The following is an 18002-nucleotide window of genomic DNA, read 5'->3' on the forward strand; positions in this document are numbered from 1 at the left end:
ATCCACGTGGACTACAATTGGGAAAGTCATGTCGACCTAGAACATGCCGACCTACAGTCCCCGTTGACCTACTTGCTGTCGACCAATAGTGGTCGACCTAGACACTGTCGACATAAGTCTAATCTACCTAACATACCACACCCACATCGCCAAGTGCAGAAAAATCATCAAGACAATCATCATGTCCATTACACCAACTGAATCTCCCACTAAAATGTTAATGCTGCATTTGAAGTTTCAGGACGCAAGTGTGAGAACACACGCACAGGCTGCTATCAAAAATTGTGGGGCCCAGTACAGATGTAACAGAAATGGCCCCCCCTTACCCTTCTCCCGACCTGTTGGATGCAGAGGTCCAACTAGTCCTGGCGCCCAGAGCAAGCACATGCTATAATGCGGCTTCCCACAGCACATATATATCATAGCACACCTACACTGCACTACGCTTGAAAGTTGTCAGCATTTTGCCAGTCAGTTAAATTATACTTTATTTATTTAAAGCAGTCACAACTGGGACTTGAACTCAGCACCTCTGACATTGCAGTCCGACACCATACATAAGGAGCAATTTGCTCCTGCATAGGAATCATGCTAACTATATGAAGCTAGGTGTAATTGGCAGATCTATAGTATGTAGCGTGCAGCCACATATCCAATCCCCTGCAGACGCACACTACACAGTAGCTTCTTATAGTTAGCGTTAGCAGGCTTCTTATACAGGAGCAAATAGCTCCATGTATAAGGTGTATGACAGCAATGGGTTTGGGTCCCAGGTATGACATTATTGAGAAATGTGTGTGTTAAAGAAGGGAGGATGTAACTGAATGTCAGCATCTACTGACATCCTGTACTTATAAGAGCCTTCCTACCTGCAAACCCTGCCTCTAACACCGCTGCAGGGGAACCCGCAGTGCATTTTTAATGCAGGTTTCATTTGTCTGAAAGGTAATTTTATCTGTGAATAAGTGTGGATGAAGGTATCGTGCTACTACACAGCAGCTGCACATGCTCAGTCAACTGCATGTGTACTCTGGTCTAGTGGTACGATACCAAGTAGTCTAGCTGCACTCCAGACAATGAGCCAGAGTGTTGGCAGAGTGAAAAAGGGGGAGGAGGACTGGCTACTGCAAGTTTTAATATCCTAAAATGTAAAAGACTCACGGAATTAAAATACACTGCTCAAAAAAAATAAAGGGAACACTAAAATAACACATCCTAGATCTGAATGAATGAAATATTCTTATTAAATACTTTGTTCTTTACATAGTTAAATGTGCTGACAACAAAATCACACAAAAATTATCAATGGAAATCAAATTTATTAACCCATGGAGGTCTGGATTTGGAGTCACACAAGTTTAAAGTGGAAAATAAGATTTTAAACCTACCGGTAAATCTTTTTCTCCTAGTCCGTAGAGGATGCTGGGGACTCTGTAAGGACCATGGGGTATAGACGGGCTCCGCAGGAGACATGGGCACTATTAAGAACTTTAGAATGGGTGTGCACTGGCTCCTCCCTCTATGCCCCTCCTCCAGACCTTAGAGAAACTGTGCCCAGAGGAGATGGACAATACGAGGAAAGGATTTTGTTAATCTAAGGGCAAGATTCATACCAGCCCACACCATCCACACCGTATAACCTGGAATATACGCAAACAGTTAACAGTATGAACAAAAAAACAGTATCAGCTAAAGACTGATCTCCACTGTAACATAACCCTTATGTAAGCAACAACTATATACAAGCCTTGCAGATTTTGTCCGCACTGGAACGGGCGCCCAGCATCCTCTACGGACTAGGAGAAAAAGATTTACCGGTAGGTTTAAAATCTTATTTTCTCTTACGTCCTAGAGGATGCTGGGGACTCCGTAAGGACCATGGGGTTTATACCAAAGCTCCAGACTAGGCGGGAGAGTGCGGACGACTCTGCAGCACCGACTGAGCAAACGCAAGGTCCTCATCAGCCAGGGTATCAAACTTATAGAACTTTGCAAAAGTGTTTGAACCTGACCAGGTAGCTGCTCGGCAAAGCTGTAAAGCGGAGACGCCTCGGGCAGCCGCCCAAGAAGAAGCCACCTTCGTAGTGGAATGCGCCTTTACTGAATTTGTTAACGGCAATCCTGCCGTAGAATGAGCCTGCTGAATCGTGTTACAGATCCAGCGAGCAATAGTCTGCTTCGAAGCAGGAGCGCCAACTTTGTTGGCTGCATACAGGACAAACAGTGCTTCTGTTTTCCTAACTCGAGCCGTCCTGGCTACATAGATTTTTAAGGCCCTGACTACATCCAGGGACTTGGAGTCCTCCACATCACTCGTAGCCACAGGCACCACAATAGGTTGGTTCACATGAAATGAAGAAACCACCTTAGGCAAAAATTGAGGACGAGTCCTCAACCCTGCTCTATCAACATGGAAAGTCAAATAGGGGCTCTTGTGAGACAAGGCCGCCAATTCGGACACCCGCCCTGCAGATGCCAAGGTCAACAACATGACCACCTTCCAAGTGAGAAATTTAAATTCAACCGCTTGAAGAGGTTCAAACCAGTGAGACTTCAGGAACCGTAATACCACGTTAAGGTCCCAAGGTGCCACTGGGGGCACAAAAGGAGGCTGGATGTGCAGCACTCCCTTTACAAAAGTCTGGACTTCTGGGAGAGAAGCCAATTCCTTCTGAAAGAAAATAGATAGGGCCGAAATCTGTACCTTAATGAAGCCTAATTTTAGGCCCATATCCACTCCTGTCTGTAGAAAGTGGAGAAAACGGCCCAGATGGAAATCTTCCGTAGGAGCATTCTTGGCTTCACACCAAGAAACATATACTTCCTCCAGATACAGTGATAATGTTTTGCCGTCACCTCCTTCCTAGCCTTTATCAGAGTAGGGATGACTTCCTCCGGAATACCTTTCCCAGCTAGGATTCGGCGTTCAACCGCCATGCCGTCAAACGTAACCGCGGTAAGTCTTGGAACACGCAGGGCCCCTGTTGTAACAGGTCCTCCCTGAGAGGAAGAGGCCATGGATCTTCAGTGAGCATCTCCTGAAGATCTGAATACCAGGCCCTTCGAGGCCAATCTGGAACAATGAGTATTGTTTTCACCCTTTTTTGTCTTATGATTCTCAATATTTTTGAGATGAGAGGAAGAGGGGGAACACATAGACCGACTGAAACACCCAAAGTGTCACCAGGGCATCCACCGTTACTGCCTGAGGGTCCCTTGACCTGGCACAATACCTCCGAAGCTTCTTGTTGAGGCGTGACGCCATCATGTCTATGTGAGGAATTCCCCAGACTCGTTATTCTCTGCAAAAACTTCTTGATGAAGTCCCCACTCTCCTGGATGGAGATCGTGTCTGCTGAGGAAGTCTGCTTCCCAGTTGTCCACTCCCGGAATGAAGACCGCTGACAGAGCGCTTACGTGATTTTCCGCCAAGCGAAGAATCCTGGTGGCTTCCGCCATTGCCACTCTACTCCTTGTCCCGCCTTGGCGGTTTACACGAGCCACGGCTGTGACGTTGTCTGATTGAATCAGAACCGGTAGGTCGCGAAGAAGATCCTCCGTTTGTTGTAGGCCGTTGTATATGGCCCTCAATTCCAGTACGTTGATGTGTAGACAAGCCTCCTGGCTTGACCATAGCCCCTGAAAATGTCTTCCTTGTGTGACTGCTCCCCATCCTCGGAGGCTCGCGTCAGTGGTCACCAGAACCCAGCGCAGAATGCCGAACCTGCGACCCTCTAGAAGGTGAGCACTTTGCAGCCACCACAGGAGAGACACCCTGGCCCGGGGGGACAGGCTTATCTTCTGATATATTAGTAGATGGGACCCGGACCACTTGTCCAGGAGGTCCCACTGAAATGTCCTTGCATGAAACCTGCCGAAGGGGATGGCCTCGTAGGCTGCCACCATTTTTCCCAGAACTCGAGTGCATTGATGAACAGACACTCTTTTTGGTTTTAGCAATTCTCTGACCATGTTCTGGAGGTCCTGGGATTTTTCCATCGGGAGAAAAACCCTCTTCTGTTCCGTGTCCAGAATCATGCCTAGGAATGATAGTCGAGTCGTTGGAATCAATTGTGACTTTGGCAGATTGAGAATCCAACCGTGTTGTTGTAGCACTCTCAGGGAGAGCGACACGCTCTTCTGCAATTGATCTCTCGATCTTGTCTTTATCAGGAGATCGTCCAAGTATGGGATAATTGTGACTCCCTGCCTGCGCAGGAGCACCATCATCTCCGCCATCACCTTGGTGAAAATCCTCGGGCCGTGGAGAGCCCAAACAGCAACGTCTGAAACTGGTAATGACAGTCCTGTACAGCGAATTTCAGGTACGCCTGATGAGGAGGATATATGGGGACATGAAGGTATGCATCCTTTATGTCGAGTGACACCATAAAATCCCCCCCTTCCAGACTGGAGATCACAGCCCGGAGCGATTCCATCTTGAATTTGAACTTTCGCAAGTACAGGTTTAGGGATTTTAGATTTAAAATGGGTCTGACTGAACCATCCGGCTTCGGGACCACGAACAGGGTCAAATAGTAAATAAAGGTGTATATGTCCCTTGGCAATTCTTGGATTCAGGCGTATAGAAAGTTCTCTAAATTTCTCATGCACAGAAGGATTTTCACAGCAGGGCCTCAATCACCGATATCATGTGAAAAGAGATATGGAGCATCTCGTGTAACACAGATTTATTTCTTCACAGTAAGCTTCATAAAAGTTAATAAAAACAGAATCCAAATAAAATTTTCCATAAAAAACTACATGGAGCACATGCAGCATGAATGATGATCCCCAAACTGTGTGTAAAAGTGAAAAATTACCGGATATTTAGAGGATAAAGATATCCTCAAATAAGCAAGGTCTTAACACCAGGTAGCCTCCCGGGAAATAGCGTCCTGGATTCTCCGGCAATCCTCCTTCCACAACCAGCGAAGAGACATCCCCTGCTGCTCCGACGCGTTTCAGGCCTTTCTAGGCCCTTTTTCAAGGCTAATGTGCTCCAGGTTCGCCCCAAGTTATGCAAACTTATTTATGGGAAAATTGGAATCAGACTATGTCTGGGGATCCGAAAACCCATTTGGGGCGACCCTGGTGTCATGGAAACGCTATATAGATGACATAATTTTCATATGGAGAGGAGGAAGGGAGAAACTGGAAGATTTTTGTATTTATTTGAACAATCCATTTAACATTAATCTCACTTTCCATATAAGTATGGAAAGTATAGATTTTCTGGATATCACGATCTATGTAAAGGAGGGCAATTTATATACAAAAACATTTACGAAGCCCACAGACTCTCAGACGTACATAGATCGGAATAGTTGTCACCACAGAAACTGGCTACAGTCTATACCAAACAGCCAATTTAAGAGGATCAGACAGAACTGTTCGGAAGATGCCATATTTAAAGAACAAGCAGAACAACTAGAGATAAGATTCCAATGAAGTGGATATGAAGCTGAACATGTCAGAAAAGTAAAAGAACAGATTCTGGTAATAAATAGAGAAGAACTTTTGGGGGAGAAAGAAAAGATTAGGAACGAACATAACCATTTTGAATATGCTTTCATAACTAATTATAACGTACAACACAAAGTTCTGGAACGAACAATTAGGAAACACTGGAACATCTTAAAAAAAAAGATCCCGTACTAAAGGAAGTTTTGCCAAAAAAACCTTCATTTATCTATAAAAAGGCACCTAACCTGAGGAATAATCTTGTTAGAAGTGATCTACCAATCTTAAAGAAAGAGGGCCAGATCAACACTAAAGGTTTTCATCGATGTGGGTCATGCATAGGATGTAAAACAATTAAAACAGATAGTAGGAAGAAATTAGAGAGACTAGATATCAATGGACAGACACATCAAATAACCGATTTCATAACATGCAATGTGAAAAATGTTGTTTATGCCATAGAATGCTCTTGCCATATGTTTTATATAGGCAGGACATCCAGGCCTTTCAAGGTACGCATAGGCGAACACTTGAGAAATGTAAGGAAAGGCCTGGAAACTCACGCACTATCTAATCATTTCAAAAAAATTCATAACTGTGATCAGAGTCATATCTTAAGATTTGTAGGGATAAAACGGGTTGAAACAACCCATCGTTAGAAAAATACCGCTAAATCATTAGCCAAAATAGAAATACAGTTGATTCATAAATATAATACATTGATTCCAGGGGGTCTTAATTCAGACTTTGAAATCAAGTGGTTTTTGTGAACTTATTTAAGGATCTGTTATCTATCTAGTCCATGTATGTTATGCAAGGGTTAAATGAAACATGCTTAAGGTCTTCTATTTTTATTAATACTGTTTTATTAAGTGCATTTATCCCTATAATGGAGGGATGCATATTAAAACAATTTCTGATCAATAGGTTCCAGTTTTGGATTTTCTAAAGACATCATCTCCACTCTATACAAATGTGAACGATTATGACCTTTGGTTGCTATAGCAACTCGGAACAATACTGGAGGCGGTTGGTGATATAGGTGCGGCGTCATGAAGCGGAACTCTGCCTATCGATGGATGAAAATGGAGCGAAGGGCGGAGATGACGTCCCGCCGCGAGAGCGGGCATTAAGGGCGGAAGTGACGTTCCGTCCTCCACAACGGATCCTACTACGACTTAGCGGAAGTGATGTCTCGCAAAGACGGTTGCCTAGCAACCGGAGGAACTTGGTATAATATGATTAATGGAGTTAGGCTACGCTTGGACTTCTATTAATGACTGATTGGGACAGTAACAGGGAGTGCCCACCCATAGTGAAAGAGGGATTGGATACTTAAGAATAAGTTTCCATTTAAATCCCAACTCTTCAATCTCTGGGGAATTGTGGGAAACGAGATAGAAAGCGGTAACTATGGAATCAGGAGTAAACATATGGTGGGGGCCATATTGTTATACAGGTGTAATAAGTTGTTTTTAATTAACATTGCGATTGGTTGTTTTAGAAATAAAAGGATTTCAGTATTTGTGGGGAGCACATTAGCCTTGAAAAGGGGCCTAGAAAGGCCTGAAACGCGTCGGAGCAGCAGGGGGTGTCTCTTCGCTGGTTGTGGAAGGAGGATTGCCGGAGAATCCAGGACGCTATTTCCCGGGAGGCTACCTGGTGTTAAGACCTTGCTTATTTGAGGATATCTTTATCCTCTAAATATCCGGTAATTTTTCACTTTTACACACAGCTTGGGGATCATCATTCATGCTGCATGTGCTCCATGTAGTTTTATAGAAAATTTTATTTGGATTCTGTTTTTATTAACTTTTATGAAGCTTACTGTGAAGAAATAAAACTGTGTTACACGAGATGCTCCATATCTTTTTTTCACATGATATCGGTGATTGAGGCCCTGCTGTGAAAATCCTTCTGTGCATGAGAAATTTAGAGAACTTTCTATACGCCTGAATCCAAGAATTGCCAAGGGACGTATACACCTTTATTTACTCTCTGATTTGTACATTCAATAGTGTTATTCGTTGTCTTTTTGGCGCCCTATACAGTGTATTATCTATTTTTTCTGCATTCTGTTGTTCATTGGGAGTGGGAACACCCATATTTGATATACATAGTTAAGGCAGCCTACACCGCGCATTGGGGAGGTACTCCACCAACATAATTTTAGGGTCGAATAGTACCCTTTCCCCTGTTGAACTAGGGGAACCTTGACAATCACTTGCTGTTGATACAGCTTTTGAATTGCAGCGAACACTACTTCCCTCTCTGGGGGAGAAACTGGCAAGGCCGACTTGAAAAATCGGCGAGGGGGCACCTCTTCGAATTCCAGTTTGTAGCCTTGGGATACAATATCCATCGCCCAAGGATCCACGTCCGACAGAACCCAGACCTGGCTGAAGAGTCGAAGATGTGCCCCCACCGGTGCGGACTTCCTCAGTGGAGCCCCAACGTCATGCGGTGGATTTAGTAGAAGCCGGGGAGGACTTCTGCTCCTGGGAACTAGCCATAGCAGGCATTCTTTTCCCTCTACCCTTACCTCTGGCGAGGAAAGATGAGCCCCGTCCTCTTCTGGACTTACGCAACCGAAAGGACTGCATCTGATACTGTGGAGTTTTCTTTTGCAGTGGGGGAACAAAAGGCAAAAACTTAGATTTACCCGCGGTAGCTGTGGCAACCAGGTCCGCGAGACCTTCCCCAAAAAAACTTCACCCTTGTATGGCAAAACCTCCATATGTTTCTTTGAGTCGGCATCACCCGTCCATTGGCGAGTCCACAGGGCGCGCCTACCAGAAATCGCCATGGCGTTGGCTCTTGAACCCAGCAGCCCAACGTCTCTTTGAGCATCCCTCATATATAAGACTGCGTCTTTAATGTGGCCTAAGGTTAATAAAATGGTATCCCTATCTAGGGTATCAAGGTCAGCTGACAAGGTATCTGTCCAAGCTGCAACAGCACTACACACCCATGCCGATGCTATTGCCGGTCTGAGCAAAGCACCTGTATGCGCATAAATAAAGTAGTTTCCTGCCTGCGATCAGCAGGATCCTTGAGGGCCGCCGTGTCCGGAGACGGTAGCGCCACTTTCTTGGACAGGCGTGTTAAAGCCTTGTCCACCCTGGGTGAGGATTCCCAACGTACCCTGTCCCGTGCAGGGAAAAGATACGCCATAAGAATCCTCTTGGGAATCTGCAATTTTTTTTATCAGGAGTTTCCCAAGCCTTTTCAAATAACTCGTTAAGCTCATGGGATGGGGGAAAGGTTACCTCAGGTTTCTTTTCCTTATACATGCGCACCCTCGTGTCAGGGACCGAGGGGTCATCTGTGATATGTAAAACCTCTTCTATTGCAATAATCATATAATGAATACTTTTTGTCACCCTTGGGTGCAACCTCGCTTCATCGTAGTCGACACTGGAGTCAGAGTCCGTGTCGGTATCAGTGTCTGCTATCTGGGATAGGGGACGTTTGAGACCCAGAAGGGCCCGGTGACCCAGCCGAAGCCGTGGATTGTCTCCCTGCTCTTTCCCTGGACTCTGCTTTGTCCAATCTCTTATGTAATAAGGTCACATTTGCATATTAAAACATTCCACATGTCCATCCAATCATGAGTCAGCGTTGCCGACGGCGACACCACAATCATCTGCTCCACCTCCTCCTTTGCTGAGCCTTCCGCATCAGACATGCCGACACACTCGTACCGACACCCCCACACACACAGGGATATAAGGAGACAGTTCCCCAATAAGGCCCTTTGGAGAGACAGAGAGAGAGTATGCCAGCACACACCCAGCGCCAACTGACACTGGAAAATAAAGTCCCAGATAATAGCGCTTTTATATTAAATTACTGTGTTAATACACTCACTGCGCCTTACAAGTGCCCCCCCTCCTCTTTTCAGCCCTGTGTCACCGTGTTCAGCAGGGGAGAGACCGGGGAGCCAGCTTCTCAGCAGATCTCTGTGGAGAAAATGGCGCTGGTTAGTGCTGAGAGACCAAGCTCCGCCCCCTTCAGCGGCAGGCTTCGATCCCGCTTAAAATATCACAAACTGGCGGGGGATTGAAAGAAATACTGTCTCCGCAGTATATATGCCAGATATAGAGGCTTTATTGCTGCCCAGGGCGCCCCGCCCTGCACCCATCTGTGCCTGTGTGTGTGTGTGTGTGTGTGAGCAATGGCGCGCAGCGGTACCTCATTGAGGATCTGAAGTCTTCTGCCGCCTTGAAGTCTTCTTTTCTTCTTATACTCACCCGCCTTCTATCTTCCGGCTGTGCGAGGAGGACGGCGGCGCGGGACGAACAGCAAGGGGAGACCAGCGTTCAGACTCCCTCTGGAGCTAATGGTGTCCAGTAGCCTAAGAAGCAAAGCCTATCACTTAAGTAGGTCTGCTTCTCTCTCCTCAGTCCCACGATGCAGGGAGCCTGTTGCCAGCAGTGCTCCCTGAAAATAAAAAACCTAACAAAATTCTTAATCAGAGAAACTCAGGAGAGCTCCCCTGTAGTGCACCCAATCTCCTCTGGGCACAGGATCTAACTGAGGTCTGGAGGAGGGGCATAGAGGGAGGAGCCAGTGCACACCCATTCTAAAGTTCTTTATAGTGCCCATGTCTCCTGCGGAGCCAGTCTATACCCCATGGTCCTTACGGAGTCCCCAGCATCCTCTAGGACGTAAGAGAAAAACATACTACAGGCTGATCCAACTTTGATGTAATGTCCTGAAAACAAGTCAAAATGAGGCTCAGTAGTGTGTGTGGCCTCCACGTGCCTTTAATGACCTCCCTACAACGCCTGGGCATGCTCCTGATGAGGTGGCGGATGGTCTCCTGAGGGATCTCCTCCCAGACCTGGACTAAAGCATCCGCCAACTCCTGGACAGTCTGTGGTGCAACGTGGCGTTGGTGGATGGAGCGAGACATGATGTCCCAGATGTGCTCAATTGGATTCAGGTCTGGGGAACGGGTGGGCCAGTCCATAGCATCAATGCCTTCGTCTTGCAGGAACTGCTGACACACTCCAGCCACATGAGGTCTAGCATTGTCTTGCATTAGGAGGAACCCAGGGCCAACCGCACCAGCATATGGTCTCACAAGGGGTCTGAGGATCTCATCTCGGTACCTAATGGTAATCAGGCTACCTCTGGCGAGCACATGGAGGGCTGTGCGGCCCCCCAAAGAAATGCCACCCCACACCATTACTGACCCACTGCCAAACCGGTCATGCTGGAGGATGTTGCAGGCAGAACGTTCTCCTTGGCGTCTCCAGACTATGTCACGTGCTCAGTGAGAACCTGCTTTCATCTGTGAAGAGCACAGGGCGCCAGTGGCGAATTTGCCAATCTTGGTCTTCTCTGGCAAATGCCAAACGTCCTGCACGGTGTTGGGCTGTAAGCTCAACCCCCACCTGTGGACGTCGGGCCGTCATACCACCCTCATGGAGTCTGTTTCTGATCATTTGAGTAGACACATGCACATTTGTAGCTTGCTGGAGGTCATTTTGCAGGGCTCTGGCAGTACTCCTCATGTTCCTCCTTGCACAAAGGCGGAGGTAGCGGTCCTGCTGCTGGGTTGTTGCCCTCCTACGGCCTCCTCCATGTCTCCTGATGTACTGGCCTGTCTCCTGGTAGCGCCTCCATGCTCTGGACACTACGCTGACAGACACAGCAAACCTTCTTGCCACAGCTCGCATTGATGTGCCATCCTGTATGAGCTGCACTACCTGAGCCACTTGTGTGGGTTGTAGACTCCGTCTCATGTTACCACTAGAGTGAAAGCACCGCCAGCTTTCCAAAGTGACCAAAACATCAGCCAGAAAGCATAGGAGCAGAGAAGTGGTCTGTGGTCACCACCTGCAGAACAACTCCTTTATTGGGGGTGTCCTGCTAATTGCCTATAATTTCCACCTGTTGTCTATTCCATTTGCACAACAGCATGTAAAATTGATTGTCAATCAGTGTTGCTTCCTAAGTGGACAGTTTGATTTCACAGAAGTGTGATTGACTTGGAGTTACATTGTGTTGTTTAAGTGTTCCCTTTATTTTTTTGAGCAGTGTACATTATTCAGTGCAACCCTGACATTCCATTGCAGCAGGGTTGGAAAAAACAAAACAAAAACAGGTTACAAAAAAAAAAAAAAAAAAAAAAAAAAGAGAAGCTTTTTTTGGTTTAAACTTGAAACCAAATTTTTTTTTTTTTGCATTAACGTTTTAATGAAAACATTTTTTAATCCTGTTTGCTATGATACTGTGAAACATTGCTATGTATTAGAAACCTTGATCAACCATGTTTTAATGCTTTCTAACAATCCAAAGTTATTAGGCCTTGATATGATTTATTTGAAATCTTTCAATAAAACCAAATTTTAGACTAAATATAATTAAAACATGCAAAAGAGAAACGCACAAACAAAAAAAAAAGAAGAAAAAGAATGGAGTTAAGTATTAGCACTGGATAGATCACTGGCATTAAACATTTTGAATAAAAACACTAGTTTAGATGCCTTTTCAGTTCCCAGTCTGTTTCGAAGCTTCAAATGAACTAAACCAAAATAAAGAAATTCTTTCTACACTAGCGGAAGATGATTGAGCAGTCAGAAGTTGTTCAATAAATAAGATTTTACTCACCGGTAAATCTATTTCTCGTAGTCCGTAGTGGATGCTGGGAACTCCGTAAGGACCATGGGGAATAGACGGGCTCCGCAGGAGACTGGGCACTCTAAAAGAAAGATTAGGTACTATCTGGTGTGCACTGGCTCCTCCCTCTATGCCCCTCCTCCAGACCTCAGTTAGGATACTGTGCCCGGAAGAGCTGACACAATAAGGAAGGATTTTGAATCCCAGGTAAGACTCATACTAGCCACACCAATCACACCGTATAACTCGTGATACTATATCCAGTTAACAGTATGAAATATAACTGAGCCTCTCAACAGATGGCTCAACAATAACCCTTTAGTTAGGCAATAACTATATACAAGTATTGCAGACAATCCGCACTTGGGATGGGCGCCCAGCATCCACTACGGACTACGAGAAATAGATTTACCGGTGAGTAAAATCTTATTTTCTCTGACGTCCTAGTGGATGCTGGGAACTCCGTAAGGACCATGGGGATTATACCAAAGCTCGCAAACAAGCGGGAGAGTGCGGATGACTCTGCAGCACCGAATGAGAGAACTCAAGGTCCTCCTCAGCCAGGGTATCAAATTTGTAGAATTTAGCAAACGTGTTTGCCCCTGACCAAGTTGCAGCTCGGCAAAGTTGTAAAGCCGAGACCCCTCGGGCAGCCGCCCAAGATGAGCCCACTTTCCTCGTGGAATGGGCTGTAACTGATTTAGGATGCGGCAATCCAGCCACAGCAATGCTCCAGCTGAATTGTGCTACAAATTCAGCGAGCAATAGTCTGCTTAGAAGCAGGAGCACCTATTTTGTTGGGTGCCTACAGGATAAAAAACGAGTCAGTTTTCCTGACTCCAGCCGTCCTGGAAATATAAATTTTTAAGGCCCTGACTACGTCCAGTAACTTGGAATCTTCCAAGTCCCTAGTAGCCGCAGGCACTACAATAGGTTGGTTCAAGTGAAAAGCTGATACCACCTTAGGGAGAAACTGGGGACGAGTCAACAATTCTGCCCTATCCATATGGAAAATCAGATAAGGGCTTTTACATGACAAAGCCGTCAATTCTGACACACGCCTGGCCGAAGCCAAGGCCAATAACATGACCACTTTCCACGTGAGATATTTCAAATCCACAGTTTTAAGTGGCTCAAACCAATGTGATTTTAAGAAACTCAACACCACGTTGAGATCCCAAGGTGCCACAGAAGGCACAAAAAAGGGGCTGAATATGTAGCACTCCCTTTACAAATGTCTGAACTCCAGGCAGTGAAGCCAGTTCTTTCTGGAAGAAAATCGACAGAGCCGAAATCTGGACCTTAATGGAACCCAAATTTAGGCCCATAGTCACTCCTGACTGTAGGAAGTGCAGAAAACGACCCAGCTGAAATTCCTCTGTTGGGGCCTTCCTGGCCTCACACCACGCAACATATTTTCGCCAAATACGGTGATAATGGTTTGCGGTTACTTCTTTCCTGGCTTTTATCAGCGTAGGAATGACTTCCTCCGGAATGCCCTTTTGCTTTAGGATCCGGAATTCAACCGCCATGCCGTCCAACGCAGCCGCTGTAAGTCTTGGAACAGACAGGGCCCCTGCTGTAGCAGATCCTGTCTGAGCGGTAGAGGCCATGGGTCCTCTGATATTATTTCTTGAAGTTCTGGGTACCAAGCTCTTCTTGGCCCATCCGGAACCACGAGTATCGTTCTTACTCCTCGTTTTCTTATTATTCTCAGTACCTTTGGTATGAGAGGCAGAGGAGGGAATACATAAACCGACTGGTACACCCACGGTGTCACTAGAGCGTCCACAGCTATTGCCTGAGGGTCCCTTGACCTGGCGCAATATCTAGTTTTTTGTTTAGGCGGGACGCCATCATGTCCACCTGTGGCCTTTCCCAACGGTTTACCAACAGTTGGAAGACTTCTGGATGAAGTCCCCACTCTCCCGGGTGTCGGTCGTGTCTGCTGAGGAAGTCTGCTTCCCACTTGTCCACTCCCGAAATGAACACTGCTGACAGTGCTAAGACGTGATTTTCCGCCCATCGGAGAATCCTTGTGGCTTCTGCCATCGCCATCCTGCTTCTTGTGCCGCCCTGTCGGTTTACATGGGCGACTGCCGTGATGTTGTCTGATTGGATCAGTACCGGCTGGTTTTGAAGCAGAGGCCTTGCCAGACTTAGGGCATTGTAAATGGCCCTCAGTTCCAGAATATTTATGTGTAGGGACGACTCCTGACTTGACCAAAGTCCTTGGAAATTTCTTCCCTGTGTGACTGCCCCCCAGCCTCGAAGGCTGGCATCCGTGGTTACCAGGACCCAGTCCTGTATGCCGAATCTGCGGCCCTCTTGAAGATGAGCACTCTGCAGCCACCACAGTAGAGATACCCTGGTCCTTGGAGACAGGGTTATCAGCCGATGCATCTGAAGATGCGATTCCGACCACTTGTCCAAGAGGTCCCACTGAAAGGTTCTTGTATGGAACCTGCCGAATGGAATTTTGCTTCGTAAGAAGCTACCATTTTTCCCAGGACTTGTGTGCAGTGATGCACCGATACCTGTTTTGGTTTCAGGAGGTCTCTGACTAGAGATGACAGCTCCTTGGCTTTCTCCTGCGGGAGAAACACTTTTTTCTGTTCTGTGTCCAGAACCATCCCCAGGAACAGCAGGCGTGTGGTAGGAACCAGCTGTGACTTTGGAATGTATAGAATCCATCCGTGCTGTTGTAGCACTTCCCGAGATAGTGCTACTCCGACCAACAACTGCTCCATGGACCTCGCCTTTATAAGGAGATCGTCCAAGTACGGGATAATTAAAAACTCCCTTTTTTCGAAGGAGTATCATCATTTCTGCCATTACCTTGGTAAAGACCCTCGGTGCCGTGGACAGTCCAAACGGCAGTTTGGAATTGGAATTGGTAATGGCAATCCTGTACCACAAATCTGAGGTACTCCTGTTGAGGATGGTAAATGGGGACATGTAGGTAAGCATCCTTGATGTCCAGGGATACCATGTAATCCCATAGGCGTGCGCAGCACATTTTATTAGGGGGTGCACCGTTGGAGTGGTGTGTCTAGCACCATCTATTGACGGTCAACGCAATATAAAATATCCACCCTTGTACCAATCCTAATAAAGCAGATACATTGTCAGATGTTGTGGTGTGCACCAAACACCCCTGATGGCACACACTGCAATTACAGTGCTCCTCCTCAGCCTGGTCTGGCTCCCCCTCTCTCTCCCCTGCAAGCTGCAGCAGCTTACTTACAAGTCACTCACTCACTGACACTGACAGTCGCAGACTAGTACTGCCGCTGCTGGAAAAACGAGTGACGTGTCAATGTTGCTACCGACCGCCTGCCAGTATTGAATTTGTCTTCCTGGGGGAGATGTACTAAGCCTGAAAAGTGATAAATATCACTGTGATAAAGTACCAGCCAATCGGCTCCGAACTGCCATGTCACAGGCTGTGTTTGAAAAATGACAGTTAGGAGCCGATTGGCTGGTACTTTATCACAGTGATATTTATCACTTTTCAAGCTTAGTACATCTGGCCCCCTAAGAGGAATGCTGGCTGCATGCTGATCCTCATCAGTAGCTGGCGTTGGCATAGCATAGAAGGAGAGAGGTGGGCATGTGGCGGGTGTGATGGGTGGGCGTGCGAGCAGCATGACGTAATCACGTCACATCACGCTGTTTTTGTACATGGAGGTGGAGCCGGGAGTTTGAAAGCTGGTGGCAGTGGCACCCTTGATTAACCCAGACGTCCTGTCAGTAATGCAGTCCTGACAGGGTGCAGCGCAGAGGGGACAGTAATCAGCCTGCTTGGCAATCGTTGCATCAGGCATGTGAGATCGGGGTGCCAGACATTAGGGGGTGCCTGGGCGCACCAGGCACCCCCCCCTGCGCACACCTATGTGTAATCCCCCTCCTCCAGGCTTGCAATAACCGCCCTGAGCGATTCCATCTTGAACTTGAATTTTTTTATGTATGTGTTCAAGGACTTCAAATTTAAAATGGGTCTCACCGAACCGTCCGGTTTCGGTACCACAAACAGTGTGGAATAGTAACCCCGTCCTTGTTGAAGTAGGGGCACCTTGACTATCACCTGCTGGGAATACAGCTTGTGAATTGCCTCTAGCACAGCCTCCCTGCCTGAGGGAGTTGTCGGCAAGGCAGATTTGAGGAAACGGCGGGGGGGGGGGAGACGCCTCGAATTCCAGCCTGTACCCCTGAGATACTACTTGAAGGATCCAGGGATCCACCTGTGAGCGAGCCCACTGATCGCTGAAATTTTTGAGGCGGCCCCCCACCGTACCTGGCTACGCCTGTGGAGCCCCCGCATCATGCGGTGGACTCAGAGGAAGCGGGGGAAGAATTTTGATTCTGGGAACTGGCTGACTGATGCAGCTTTTTCCCTCTTCCCTCGTCTCTGTGCAGAAAGGAAGCGCCTTTGACCCGCTTGCTTTACTGAAGCCGAAAGGACTGTACCTGATAATACAGTGCTTTCTTAGGCTGTGAGGAAACCTGAGGTAAAAAAAATTTCTTCCCAGCTGTTGCTGTGGATACGAGGTCCCAGAGACCATCCCCAAACAATTCCTCACCCTTATAAGGCTCTATGTGCCTTTTAAAGTCAGCATCACCTGTCCAGTGTCGGGTCTCTAATACCCTCCTGACAGAATGGACATTGCATTAATTCTGGATGCCAGCCGGCAAAATATCCCTCTGTGCATCCCTCATATATAAGACGACGTCTTATGTTTGCAAAATAGTATCCCTGTTTGACAGGGTTACAGACCACGCTGCAGCAGCACTATCTGCAGGTCTCAGTCTAGTACCTGAGTGTGTAAATACAGACTTCAGGATAGCTTCCTGCTTTTTATCAGCAGGTACCTTCAAGGTGGCCGTATCCTAAGACGGCAGTGCCACCTTTTTTGACAAACGTGTGAGCGCCTTATCCACCCTAGGGGATATCTCCCAGCGTAACTTATCCTCTGGCGGGAAAAGGTACGCCATCAGTAACTTTTTAGAAATTACCAGTTTCTTATCGGGGGAACCCACGCTTTTTCACACTTCATTCACTCAAAAGATGGGGGAACAAAACACTGCCTGCTTTTTCTCCCCAAACATAAAACCCTTTTTTAGTGGTACTTGGGATAATGTCAGAAATGTGTAACACATTTTTTATTGCCGGGATCATGTAACGGATGTTCCTAGTGGATTGTGTATATGTCTCAACCTCGTCGACACTGGAGTCAGACTCCATGTCGACATCTGTGTCTGCCATCTGAGGGAGCGGGCGTTTTTGAGCCCCCGATGGCCTTTGAGATGCCTGGGCAGGCGCGGGCTGAGAAGCCGGCTGTCCCATAGCTGTTACGTCATCCAGCCTTTTATGTAAGGAGTTGACACTGTCGGTTAATACCTTCCACCTATCCAACCACTCTGGTGGCGGCCCACAGGGGGCGACATCCCATTTATCGGCATCTGCTCCGCCTCCACATAAGCCTCCTCATCAAACATGTCGACACAGCCGTACCGACACACCGCACACACACAGGGAATGCTCTGACTGAGGACAGGACCCCACACAGCCCTTTGGGGAGACAGAGAGAGAGTATGCCAGCACACACCAGAGCGCTATATAATGTAGGGATAAACACTATCACTGAGTGAATTTTCCCCAATAGCTGCTTGTATAAACAATATTGCGCCTAAATTTAGTGCCCCCCCCTCTCTTTTTAACCCTTTGAGCCTGAAAACTACAGGGGAGAGCCTGGGGAGCTGTCTTCCAGCTACACTGTGAAGAGAAAATGGCGCCAGTGTGCCGAGGGAGATAGCTCCGCCCCTTTTTCGCGGACTTTTCTCCCGCTTTTTTATGGATTCTGGCAGGGGTAATTATCACATATATAGCCTCTGGGGCTATATATTGT

The 18002-nt window shown here is 47.0% G+C and overlaps 1 protein-coding gene across 3 annotated transcripts in view; it reads right to left on the reverse strand.

The window, feature by feature from the left end:
* Positions 1–18002, reverse strand: part of LRRC28 (leucine rich repeat containing 28) — a 130173-nt gene that overhangs the window by 63795 nt on the left and 48376 nt on the right. The gene's annotated exons all lie outside the window — the stretch shown is intronic.

This window comes from Pseudophryne corroboree, chromosome 6 (assembly GCF_028390025.1).
Source record: "Pseudophryne corroboree isolate aPseCor3 chromosome 6, aPseCor3.hap2, whole genome shotgun sequence".
In the NCBI taxonomy this organism is placed as follows: Eukaryota; Metazoa; Chordata; class Amphibia; order Anura; family Myobatrachidae; genus Pseudophryne; species Pseudophryne corroboree.